The sequence below is a fragment of the Pseudophryne corroboree genome, chromosome 2 (assembly GCF_028390025.1).
Source record: "Pseudophryne corroboree isolate aPseCor3 chromosome 2, aPseCor3.hap2, whole genome shotgun sequence".
Classification (NCBI taxonomy): domain Eukaryota; kingdom Metazoa; phylum Chordata; class Amphibia; order Anura; family Myobatrachidae; genus Pseudophryne; species Pseudophryne corroboree.
Genome location: NC_086445.1, coordinates 346786881 through 346798894, shown reverse-complemented (window position 1 = coordinate 346798894; position 12014 = coordinate 346786881). Strand labels below are relative to the sequence as shown.

General features: G+C 45.7%; 1 long non-coding RNA gene across 1 annotated transcript; it reads left to right on the top strand.

The window, feature by feature from the left end:
* Positions 1–555: 555 nt before the first annotated feature.
* LOC135050797 (uncharacterized) lies at positions 556–8317 on the top strand. The gene is made up of 3 exons (XR_010241827.1): positions 556–779; positions 7721–7829; positions 7919–8317. It is a non-coding gene; the product is annotated as an uncharacterized LOC135050797 (long non-coding RNA).
* Positions 8318–12014: the final 3697 nt, after the last annotated feature.

Genomic DNA, 12014 nt, shown 5'->3' with positions numbered 1-12014 from the left:
AGGTTCACAAACTCGGCCCTCAGGACCACACACAGTGCATGTTTTTCACGTAACCCAGTAGAAGCACAGGTGTATGAATTACTCACAGACATATGTTAAAAGGTTCACAGGTGGAGCTAATTATGTTACTTGTGATTCTGTGAGGAGACCTGCAAAACATGCACTGTGTGGGTTCCTGAGGGCCGAGTTTGAGAACCTGTGTTCCCAAAAATCACTCCTCAACATATAATATGTTAGCCTTGAGGAATACATGTGTCCCTATGTGTGATGCACCATCATATTTAAAACTCACAAACTTACTGTAATCAGGAATAATTTATTTCCTAATGTTTGATGCTGTAAACTTGATGATGTGTAAGTAAATACACAGTTTGCCACACACATACATTATTATACACAGTTTGTGTTTTTTGTTGTAAAATTACATATTTGTTTGTTTCAGCATCACGTGTAAAAACATTCTTAATAATTTTTAACACACACAAACATGTCCCAACAATACTGACATTCATTTGGACAATGTTTTTCAACAAAAACAAAGGCTACATATTACAAGCTTTTTACGCAACTCAATTGTGTTCTTCTTGTAATGTTGTATAGATAAGATAGCTAAGATATGTATCACTAACATTGTAATTTTGATTGTCTGCAGGCAAAGAGAATGATTGGAATCTAGAAAGAGTAATGATTAGAAAAAAATCAAGTGGTCAGTTTAGTTCCTGCTAACATGTATGTGTGGCTCCATCAACATTTCCCTCCTCCAATACCAAAAAAAAATGGTAAGGAATAAATGTGCGTACTAAATTTATGTTTTTTTTTGGCCCACTAATAATTAATGATGTTGAAAAAAGGGTCAAGGAGCTAAGTGTTATATTATTTTAGCAACAAAAACACTTGCTAACTATTTTGAGTTACTTATCACAAATGTCTAACTTGTTTTTTCTCTGACGTCCTAGTGGATGCTGGGACTCCGTAAGGACCATGGGGAATAGCGGCTCCGCAGGAGACAGGGCACAAGAATAAAAGCTTTAGGATCAGGTGGTGTGCACTGGCTCCTCCCCCTATGACCCTCCTCCAAGCCTCAGTTAGATTTTTGTGCCCGAACGAGAAGGGTGCAGGCTAGGTGGCTCTCCTGAGCTGCTTAGAATAAAAGTATATTTTAGGTTTTTTATTTTCAGTGAGTCCTGCTGGCAACAGGCTCACTGCATCGTGGGACTAAGGGGAGAAGAAACGGACTCACCTGCGTGCAGAGTGGATCGGGTTTCTTAGGCTACTGGACATTAGCTCCAGAGGGACGATCACAGGTTCAGCCTGGATGGGTCCCGGAGCCGCGCCGCCGGCCCCCTTACAGAGCCAGAAGAGCGAAGAGGTCCGGTGAAATCGGCGGCAGAAGACGATCCTGTCTTCAGACTAAGGTAGCGCACAGCACCGCAGCTGTGCGCCATTGCTCTCAGCACACTTCACACTCCGGTCACTGAGGGTGCAGGGCGCTGGGGGGGAGCGCCCTGAGACGCAATATAACAGATAATACCTTAGGTTGGCTAAAAGAATACATCACATATAGCTCTTGGGCTATATGGATGTATTTTAACCCCTGCCATTTTTTACAGAAAAAGCGGGAGATAAGGACGTCGTGAAGGGGCGGAGCCTATCTCCTCCGCACACAAGCGCCATTTTCCCTCACAGCTCCACTGGAAGGATGGCTCCCTGACTCTCCCCTGCAGACTTGCTACTGAATCAGGGTAAAAAAGAGAAGGGGGGGCACTATTGGCAGCTAAAAACTATATAAACAGCAGCTATAAGGGAATAACACTTATATAAGGTTATCCCTGTGTATATATATATAGCGCTTGGTGTGTGCTGGCAGACTCTCCCTCTGTCTCTCCAAAGGGCTTGTGGGGTCCTGTCCTCTATCAGAGCATTCCCGGTGTGTGTGCTGTGTGTCGGTACGTGTGTGTCGACATGTATGAGGAGGAAAATGATGTGGAGGCGGAGCAATTGCCTGGGTTAGTGATGTCACCTCCTAGGGAGTCGACACCTGACTGGATGATCGTATTTAAAGAATTAAGTGATAATGTCAGCACTTTGCAAAGAACGGTTGATGACATGAGACAGCCGGCAAATCACTTAGTGCCTGTCCAGGCGTCTCAGACACCGTCAGGGGCCCTAAAACGCCCGTTACCTCAGTGGGTCGACACAGACCCAGACACAGATACTGAGTCTAGTGTCGACGGTGAGGAGACAAACGTAATGTCCAGTAGGGCCACACGTTACATGATCACGGCAATGAAGGAAGCATTGAACATTTCTGACACTACAAGTACCACAAAGAAGGGTATTATGTGGGGTGTGAAAAAACTACCAATAGTTTTCCCTGAGTCAGATGAGTTAAATGAGGTGTGTGATAAAGCGTGGGTTTCCCCCGACAAAAAACTGCTAATTTCTAAAAAATTATTGGCACTATATCCTTTCCCGTTAGAGGTTAGGACACGTTGGGAAACACCCCCTAGGGTAGATAAGGCGCTCACACGTTTATCTAAACAAGTAGCGTTACCGTCTCCTGATACGGCCACCCTCAATGAACCAGCAGATAGAAGGCTGGAAAATATTCTTAAAAGTATATACACACATACTGGTGTTATACTGCGACCAGCAATCGCTTCAGCCTGGATGTGCAGTGCTGGCGTCGCGTGGTCGGATTCCCTGACTGAAAATATTGATACCCTGGATAGGGACAATATACTGTTAACTATAGAGCATTTGAAGGATGCATTACTATATATGCGTGATGCACAGAGGGATATTTGCACCCTGGCATCAAGAGTAAGTGCCATGTCCATTTCTGCCAGAAGAGCGTTATGGACGCGACAGTGGTCAGGCGATGCGGATTCCAAACGACATATGGAAGTATTGCCATATAAAGGGGAGGAGTTATTTGGGGCTGGTCTATCGGACCTGGTGGCCACGGCAACGGCTGGAAAATCCACCTTTTTACCCCAGGTCACTTCACATCAGCAGAAAAAGACACCGTCTTTTCAAACTCAGTCCTTTCGTTCCCATAAGTACAAGAGAGCTAAAGGCCATTCCTTCCTGCCCCGGGGCAGAGGAAGGGGAAAAAGACTGCACCATGCAGCCGCTTCCCAGGAGCAGAAGCCCTCCCCTGCTTCTGCCAAGTCTTCAGCATGACGCTGGGGCTTTACAAGCAGACTCAGACATGGTGGGGGCCCGTCTCAAGAATTTCAACGCGCAGTGGGCTTACTCGCAAGTGGACCCCTGGATTCTACAGGTGGTATCGCAGGGGTACAAACTGGAATTCGAGGCGTTTCCCCCTCGCCGGTTCCTGAAGTCTGCTCTACCAAAGTCTCCCTCCGACAGGGAGACAGTTTTGGAAGCCATTCACAAGCTGTATTCCCAGCAGGTGATAATCAAGGTACCCCTCCTACAACAGGGAAAGGGGTATTATTCCACGCTGTTTGTGGTACCGAAGCCGGACGGCTCGGTGAGACCAATTTTAAATCTGAAATCCCTGAACACTTACATAAAGAGGTTCAAATTCAAGATGGAATCACTCAGAGCGGTGATAGCAAACCTGGAAGAAGGGGACTATATGGTGTCTCTGGACATCAAGGATGCTTATCTCCACGTCCCAATCTACCCGTCTCACCAAGGGTACCTCAGGTTTGTAGTACAAAACTGTCATTATCAGTTTCAGACGCTGCCGTTTGGGTTGTCCACGGCACCTCGGGTCTTTACCAAGGTAATGGCCGAAATGATGATTCTTCTTCGAAGAAAAGGCATCTTAATTATCCCTTACTTGGACGATCTCCTGATAAGGGCAAGGTCCAGGGAACAGTTAGAAGTCGGAGTAGCACTATCTCAGGTAGTGTTACGTCAGCACGGGTGGATCCTAAATATTCCAAAATCGCAGCTGATTCCAACGACACGTCTACTGTTCCTAGGAATGATTCTGGACACAGTCCAGAAAAAGGTGTTTCTCCCGGAGGAGAAGGCCAGGGAGTTATCCGAGCTAGTCAGGAACCTCCTAAAACCAGGCCAGGTGTCAGTGCATCAGTGCACGAGGGTCCTGGGAAAAATGGTGGCTTCTTACGAAGCAATTCCATTCGGAAGATTCCATGCAAGAACGTTTCAGTGGGATCTACTGGACAAATGGTCCGGATCGCATCTTCAGATGCATCAGCGGATAACCCTGTCGACAAGGACAAGGGTGTCTCTTCTGTGGTGGCTGCAGAGTGCTCATCTACTAGAGGGCCGCAGATTTGGCATTCAGGATTGGGTCCTGGTGACCACGGACGCCAGCCTGAGAGGCTGGGGGGCAGTCACACAGGGAAAAAATTTCCAGGGCTTGTGGTCAAGCATGGAAACATCTCTTCATATAAACATTCTGGAACTAAGGGCCATTTACAATGCCCTAAGTCAAGCGAAACCCCTGCTTCAGGGTCAGGCGGTATTGATCCAATCGGACAACATCACGTCAGTCGCCCACGTAAACAGACAGGGCGGCACGAGAAGCAGGAGGGCAATGGCAGAAGCTGCAAGGATTCTTCGCTGGGCGGAAAATCATGTGATAGCTCTGTCAGCAGTGTTCATTCCGGGAGTGGACAACTGGGAAGCAGACTTCCTCAGCAGACACGACCTTCACCCGGGAGAGTCGGGACTTCACCCAGAAGTCTTCCACCTGATTGTAAACCGTTGGGAAAAACCAAAGGTGGACATGATGGCGTCACGTCTAAACAAAAAACTAGACAGATATTGCGCCAGGTCAAGGGACCCTCAGGCAATAGCGGTGGACGCTCTGGTGACACCGTGGGTGTACCAGTCAGTGTATGTGTTCCCTCCTCTGCCTCTCATACCAAAAGTACTGAGAATCATAAGAAGGAGAGGAGTAAGAACGATACTCGTGGTTCCGGATTGGCCAAGAAGGACTTGGTACCCGGAACTTCAAGAGATGCTCACGGAAGACCCGTGGCCTCTACCTCTAAGAAAGGACCTGCTCCAGCAGGGGCCTTGTCTGTTCCAAGACTTACCGCGGCTGCGTTTGACGGCATGGCGGTTGAACGCCGGATCCTGAAGGAAAAAGGCATTCCAGATGAAGTCATCCCTACCCTGGTCAAAGCCAGGAAGGATGTAACCGCAAAACATTATCACTGCATTTGGCGAAAATATGTTGCGTGGTGTGAGGCCAAGAAGGCCCCTACAGAGGAATTTCAACTGGGTCGTTTCCTCCATTTCCTGCAAACAGGACTGTCTATGGGCCTAAAATTAGGGTCCATTAAGGTTCAAATTTCGGCCCTGTCGATTTTCTTCCAGAAAGAACTGGCTTCAGTACCTGAAGTTCAGACATTTGTAAAAGGGGTACTGCATATACAACCTCCTTTTGTGCCTCCAGTGGCACCTTGGGATCTCAATGTTGTTTTGAGGTTCCTTAAGTCACATTGGTTTGAACCACTCACCACTGTGGACTTAAAATATCTCACATGGAAGGTGACGATGCTGTTAGCCCTGGCTTCAGCCAGGCGTGTGTCAGAATTGGCGGCTTTATCATATAAAAGCCCTTACTTAATTTTTCATTCTGACAGGGTAGAATTGAGGACTCGTCCTCAATTTCTCCCTAAGGTGGTTTCTGCTTTTCACATGAACCAACCTATTGTGGTGCCTGCGGCTACTAGGGACTTGGAGGACTCCAAGTTACTTGACGTTGTCAGGGCCCTGAAAATATATGTTTCCAGGACGGCTGGAGTCAGAAAGTCTGACTCGCTGTTTATCCTGTATGCATCCAACAAGCTGGGTGCTCCTGCTTCTAAGCAGACTATTGCTCGTTGGATTTGTAGTACAATTCAGCTTGCACATTCTGTGGCAGGCCTGCCACAGCCAAAATCTGTAAAAGCCCATTCCACAAGGAAAGTGGGCTCATCTTGGGCGGCTGCCCGAGGGGTCTCGGCTTTACAACTTTGCCGAGCAGCTACTTGGGCAGGGGCAAACACGTTTGCTAAATTCTACAAATTTGATACCCTGGCTGAGGAGGACCTGGAGTTCTCTCATTCGGTGCTGCAGAGTCATCCGCACTCTCCCGCCCGTTTGGGAGCTTTGGTATAATCCCCATGGTCCTTACGGAGTCCCAGCATCCACTAGGACGTCAGAGAAAATAAGATTTTACTTACCGATAAATCTATTTCTCGTAGTCCGTAGTGGATGCTGGGCGCCCATCCCAAGTGCGGATTGTCTGCAATACTTGTACATAGTTATTGTTAACTAAATCGGGTTATTGTTGTTGTGAGCCATCTTTTCAGAGGCTCCTTCGTTGTTATCATACTGTTAACTGGGTTCAGATCACAAGTTGTACGGTGTGATTGGTGTGGCTGGTATGAGTCTTACCCGGGATTCAATATCCTTCCTGATTATGTACGCTCGTCCGGACACAGTATCCTAACTAAGGCTTGGAGGAGGGTCATAGGGGGAGGAGCCAGTGCACACCACCTGATCCTAAAGCTTTTATTCTTGTGCCCTGTCTCCTGCGGAGCCGCTATTCCCCATGGTCCTTACGGAGTCCCAGCATCCACTACGGACTACGAGAAATAGATTTATCGGTAAGTAAAATCTTATTTTTTCCACGTTTTTTTGGGTGGCTGCTTGTCCTGCCCTTTGCCTTTAGCACTGTCATGTTGTCGTGCTCTGGTGGACCGTCTTGGTGGTGATGAGACTGGCATGATATTTGGAGTAGTCGTACCAGAACTGCTGCTTGTTTGCTGTTGGTGCATGCATCTGAGTGTTTCATTTAGGTTAGTGAGGGTGGCATTGAGTTCACGTGTAGCAGCATTTTGTCTACTATTCGGAATAAACTTTCATTAATCTTTTGATTGTTTTGAAAAATGCTCATATAACTTTGCTGTTGTGTGTGCTGTTCTTCCATTATGCGCTGTAAGTTGCCCATGACCTGTGTAATGTCTGTACACATGAGTTCCATGGTATTGCCTATTCTGGTTGTTTGTTCATTTTGTCTACTCAGATTTCTTGAGATTCTTCTGAGGTGAGATGGTAGGCTTGCAAACATTTGTGTCTGCTTACGCAGGCAATCTTCATTAGTGGCCTGCTGTCTAGCCCAAATAGTCCAAAACACCTGATCAGGGCCTTGTGTTCCTGGTGTTGTTGGGCTGTGTTGTGGTGGTGGTGTGCTTTGCTGTGGTGGTGTACTCACAGGTGCTGGGGGACTCATTCCTTGCATTAATGGCTGCATTTCTAAGATGTTTGTCTCCTCCATGTCACTGTGTTGGTGTTGTTGCGGAGGGATGCTGTTCCCAGGACTCGAAGCTGAAATGTTAAACAAATCTCCGTTAGCTATCCATATGTTGGTGAAATGTTTAAAAAAAACACTACACATGGAACACATGTCATTCACTATTGCTTTCAACTATTCTGGCTAGCAACATCATCACTCATAGCTTAAATACATACATATGCCTGTTTAAGGAAAATGTGTCTGGTTACTTAATTGGGAAAGCAAACACTTTATTTTTATTGTAGCTCACACATACTCCACCATAAAAACACATTGGAATACATAATGTGTTACCTTATAGCTTTGTTCAAACAAACATAGTAATGTTTTTATATGTATTTTGCAATGTTACCTCAAGCACACATGTGAAATATGGAAAAACTACCTTACTTTTTGCAAACAAACCAACATGCTTTTTTGTTGCAGCATCTTACACCAAATGTCATACTGTATGGCTCAAGTGGACATACATATCTTTACTGGATGTGGACAAGGCCATTTAGCTTGGATTCCATTTCAGCTTTTACTTACTGCGGTAAGTATTTTAGTTTTTGATGTGTTTTGACTTAATGCGGTTATGACTGATTTTGATTATGTTCTGACATTTAACACATTTTTTTTCAGTTTGATGCTCACAATCAAGATGAGGGGAGTGTGGATGACGTCTTGGAGGTGTGTCCAAAATTTGGAGTGGGGGTACAGAACATACGGACGATAATCTTCGTGGCGGGGTAGCCTGCTGTGTTTGTGCCGGGACATACAACCTTGCTTTCTTTTCGGCCACAGGTTTTTTGTGGTGATGTGTTACAGAAGTGCCACTTCTGCTGCTCCATACTTCTTTTAATGGACCTTTTAATGAAAGTGCAATTTTGTTATGCCCATTCCTTTACAAGCATACCCTATACTACAATGGACACTTTACCTGCTTCCGCAGCGTCATCATCATCAGATGTGATAGGAGTTACTGGCCGACGAGTAGTACTGCTTTTTTCAGACACTGTATAAAAAATAAATAGATAAAAATCATGCTATTGTGTATACATACACCCATTATGCTTATAAACATTTATTCTTTTAGAAATGCTTGGTTTTTATTTAAAACAAACATAAGGACCAGAAATTTATTTAAAAAAAAAAAAATGACCAAAACACATATGCACTATGGCAACATCAACACAGGAAAACATGTACAGGACACTGACATAGGCCACAAGTTCAAGAAAAGATTTAAAAAAAAAATACACACACAACTTCATTTTGTACTGGTTTGAAAAATATTACAGATGCAATATATAATTTGCTCTGTGATGTGGCACTCCAAAGACACATTACCACTATATGAGCAAAAGCAAAATGCAGCAATTTATATAAAAATTACACTGCAGTATAGGGTCACGGTACAAATACAAGCAACAACAAAAAAAAAAAAAAATTGTTTATAAAATTAAATAATTACCATTATCTAAAGATGACATTACACATGTAAGTGGTTTCCAAACCACTTTCCAGTACTCCAGCCTCTAACATGACAACCACTGTTTTAAAAAAATTGCACATGGATCACTTAAATATAAAACATAGTCACAATTTTTAAAAATAAAACGCCCAAAAGGAAAACATTGCAGGACAATTCAGAGACACACCAAGTCCAAACTACACATGCAAAATATCTGTCAGAAAAACACATGACATACAATAAAGTAAGATGTTACATTGGCTTTTGTATAAAACATTAACCAAAACAATGTATTTGCTGACACACACTTGAAGATGGGAGTAATATGCAACGTCACATGACACACATTTTAAAAAACAAACAAAACAAAAACCATAGAATGCAAATGCAAATACACATGCTCACCGTTCTTCCTGGGCCTATCTGAATACCGGACATGGGTTGCAGAGACAACTTCTGGAGGGATTACACTCCGCATGGGCTCCTCATACTCCAGATAACTTGCAATATAGGGCTGCCCACCACCGGTTTTCCGAGCCGACTTGGCCTCCTTGGCCATTTTGGACTTGACACGTCGCTTTATGTCATAGTACCGTTTGCGGCACGTGTCCTCCGTCCGCTTGACCACCCCCTCACTATTGACAGCAGCAACAACTTTCGCCCACAACACCGTCTTCCTCCGTGTTGGCACCTTGGCGGACTCAGGGCCAAATAGCTGCCTCTGATACTTTATCAGCTCACGCACCAATGCCACATTTTCAGCAAAACTAAACTTTACATTCCGCCCAGTCTTAGTAGTGGTGCGTGGCTGCGGAGCATTCTGACTGTCACTATCACTTGAGGCTGCTGCAGCAACCTCACCCACCTCCTTCACCTCACTAACCTCACTAACACTCGCCTCCTCCACCTGACCAACCTCCTCCCCCTCACTCACACCCTCCACCTCTGAGTCACACATAATTGTGTGTCTAAACAGTTAACACAGGGAAAAAAAAGACAAACAACACACTCCTCCACTACCACTACACAACTCACACACACACACACACACACACACACACACACACACACACACACACACAACACTGACAAGGGACTATAAAGAAAAATAACTTGGACTAAAAAGGAGACAAAACCACAAAATAAAAAGACAACAAGAATGACAAGACGACTTTCAAACCCAATACCACACTCAAAAATCGCTACCAACACTCCTCACCAAACCACAAATTTACCTACCTCCACAGCACAACCTCTCTCCTCCTCACCACTAACTAAACCCACGAGGTGCGGACGGTTTGGGGCGTATTTATATGGTTGCGCACAGACACTCCTACCATCTGAAACACAACCAATCACGAACGGGGATGAAAATCGAAACTGAAAGTGAAAATGCGGCCGCGGGAAAAAAAAAACCCTGCTGCGTTTAACTTAGGAAAAAAAACAGCAAATACAACAAAAACACGTACGCAAACGACAATGATGGCCGTAAATGTGCCAAAAAAACCCGACTGGCATCGACATCGGAAAACACGAAAACCATAAAGTCGACTGCTTCGTAACTTTGCGTATATGGATTCAAAAAGTTGCATGAAAATGCACCCGATACAAAACGAGTTTAAACACTACACAAACCGACTCAAACACGAATATTAGTAAATATTGGCCCTGCAGTGCACATGGTTTTGCCCAACTGCTAACAAATTTGCTGCTGCGATCAGCTCTGAATTACCCCCACTGTGTGAGTGATAGTTTGCAGGAATTTGGGGGTAGTGTTTGGCTTCATTTCACAAAATGGAGGTGTGTCGCCTTGTGGGAGTGCCGAGGCCAGGGTCTGCACCTTCCAGCGTAGACTTCCTGACCCCCACAGAGGAGTTGCGGTGGTCATTCTCAGATGACTGATGGTGCCACAGTGTGATCTGATGCTGTGTCCTCGGATAGGGGGTCTAATTCAGTAAGGATCGCATATCCATTTAGCCGATGGTGGCGTTAGGGTGCACACGCAGGTCCCATTCTTCACATGTGCCGAACGGGACCTACGATCCCTTCACTAAAATGCGAACGCCTCTGCTGCATTCGCGGGAAGGGATGGGAGCGGGGTCAGCCGGAGTACTGGAAAATGGCGGGGTGTCGCCCTCGTCTCCCAGGGGTGGCGAGGCCAAGGGCTGCATCGTGTGCGCAGTTTCCTTGGCCTCGCAGCCCCTTTAGCGATGGCAAGGTTGAGTAAACTGAAGCTTACTCAGCCTGCCGTCACAGATGAACATTACGACCAATGGTCACGATGGTCATCATATACAGATGGAGCCCTGCTCATCTATCCCTTTAATAGGATTAACTGAGGCAGTGCTGTCGGACTTAATCCCCTGCTGTAATGACTTAATCCCCTGCTGTATTGTTCTCCCTTTATTGTATTGCAGCTGAGAACAATAGATGAAAAGCTTATGCTAATAAACCTTGGTACACCTAAGCGCAACAGAGAAGGCTAGATGAGCGAGGCTCCATCTGTATGTGTTCGCATGGTAAATACAGATAGGAGGTGGTATGCACCTCCTCTTGCATTTGTATTGCTAAGGATTGAAAATGCAAAGCTGCTGCATGCAACTTTGCATTTGCAATTCTTAATGAATCAGGCCCATGACACAAGACTCCTCCTGCTGCATTAACATAATTTAACACCGTAGCTGCGCACAAAGGACATAATTCATGTTTGCAAGTAAAACAAATGATCAAATAACTGGGCAAAACAATGTTGCACTGCAGGTGAGGCAGATGTAACATATGCAGAAAGATTTAGATTTGGGTGGGTTATGGGGGTCATTCCGAGTTGATCACACGTAGCAACTTTTTGTTGCCCGTGCGATCAACTAGACGCCGCCTATGGGGGAGTGTATTTCTGCATAGCAGGGCTGCGAACGCTTGTGCAGCCCTGCAATGCAAAAAAAGTTTCCTGTAAAAGAATACCAGGGTAAGAGTTACTTACCCTGTGCGATCGATCCAGCGATGCAAGTCCCGGAATTGACGTCAGACATCCATCCTGCAAACACCTGGACACAGCTGAGTTGGATTTACCACTCCCCGAAAATGGTGAGTTGCCGCCCGGTTCCGCCTTCCTCCTGTCAGTCTTCTTGTGGCCGCTGCTGGGACCGCTTTCCTCGCTAGCAGCGTCGCTGCCTGGCGACGGCCGTCGCCGGGCTTTGACGCACCTGCGCAATGTGGCCGCAGCGCATGCGCAGTTCTGACCCGATCACACGACTGCGAGGAAGC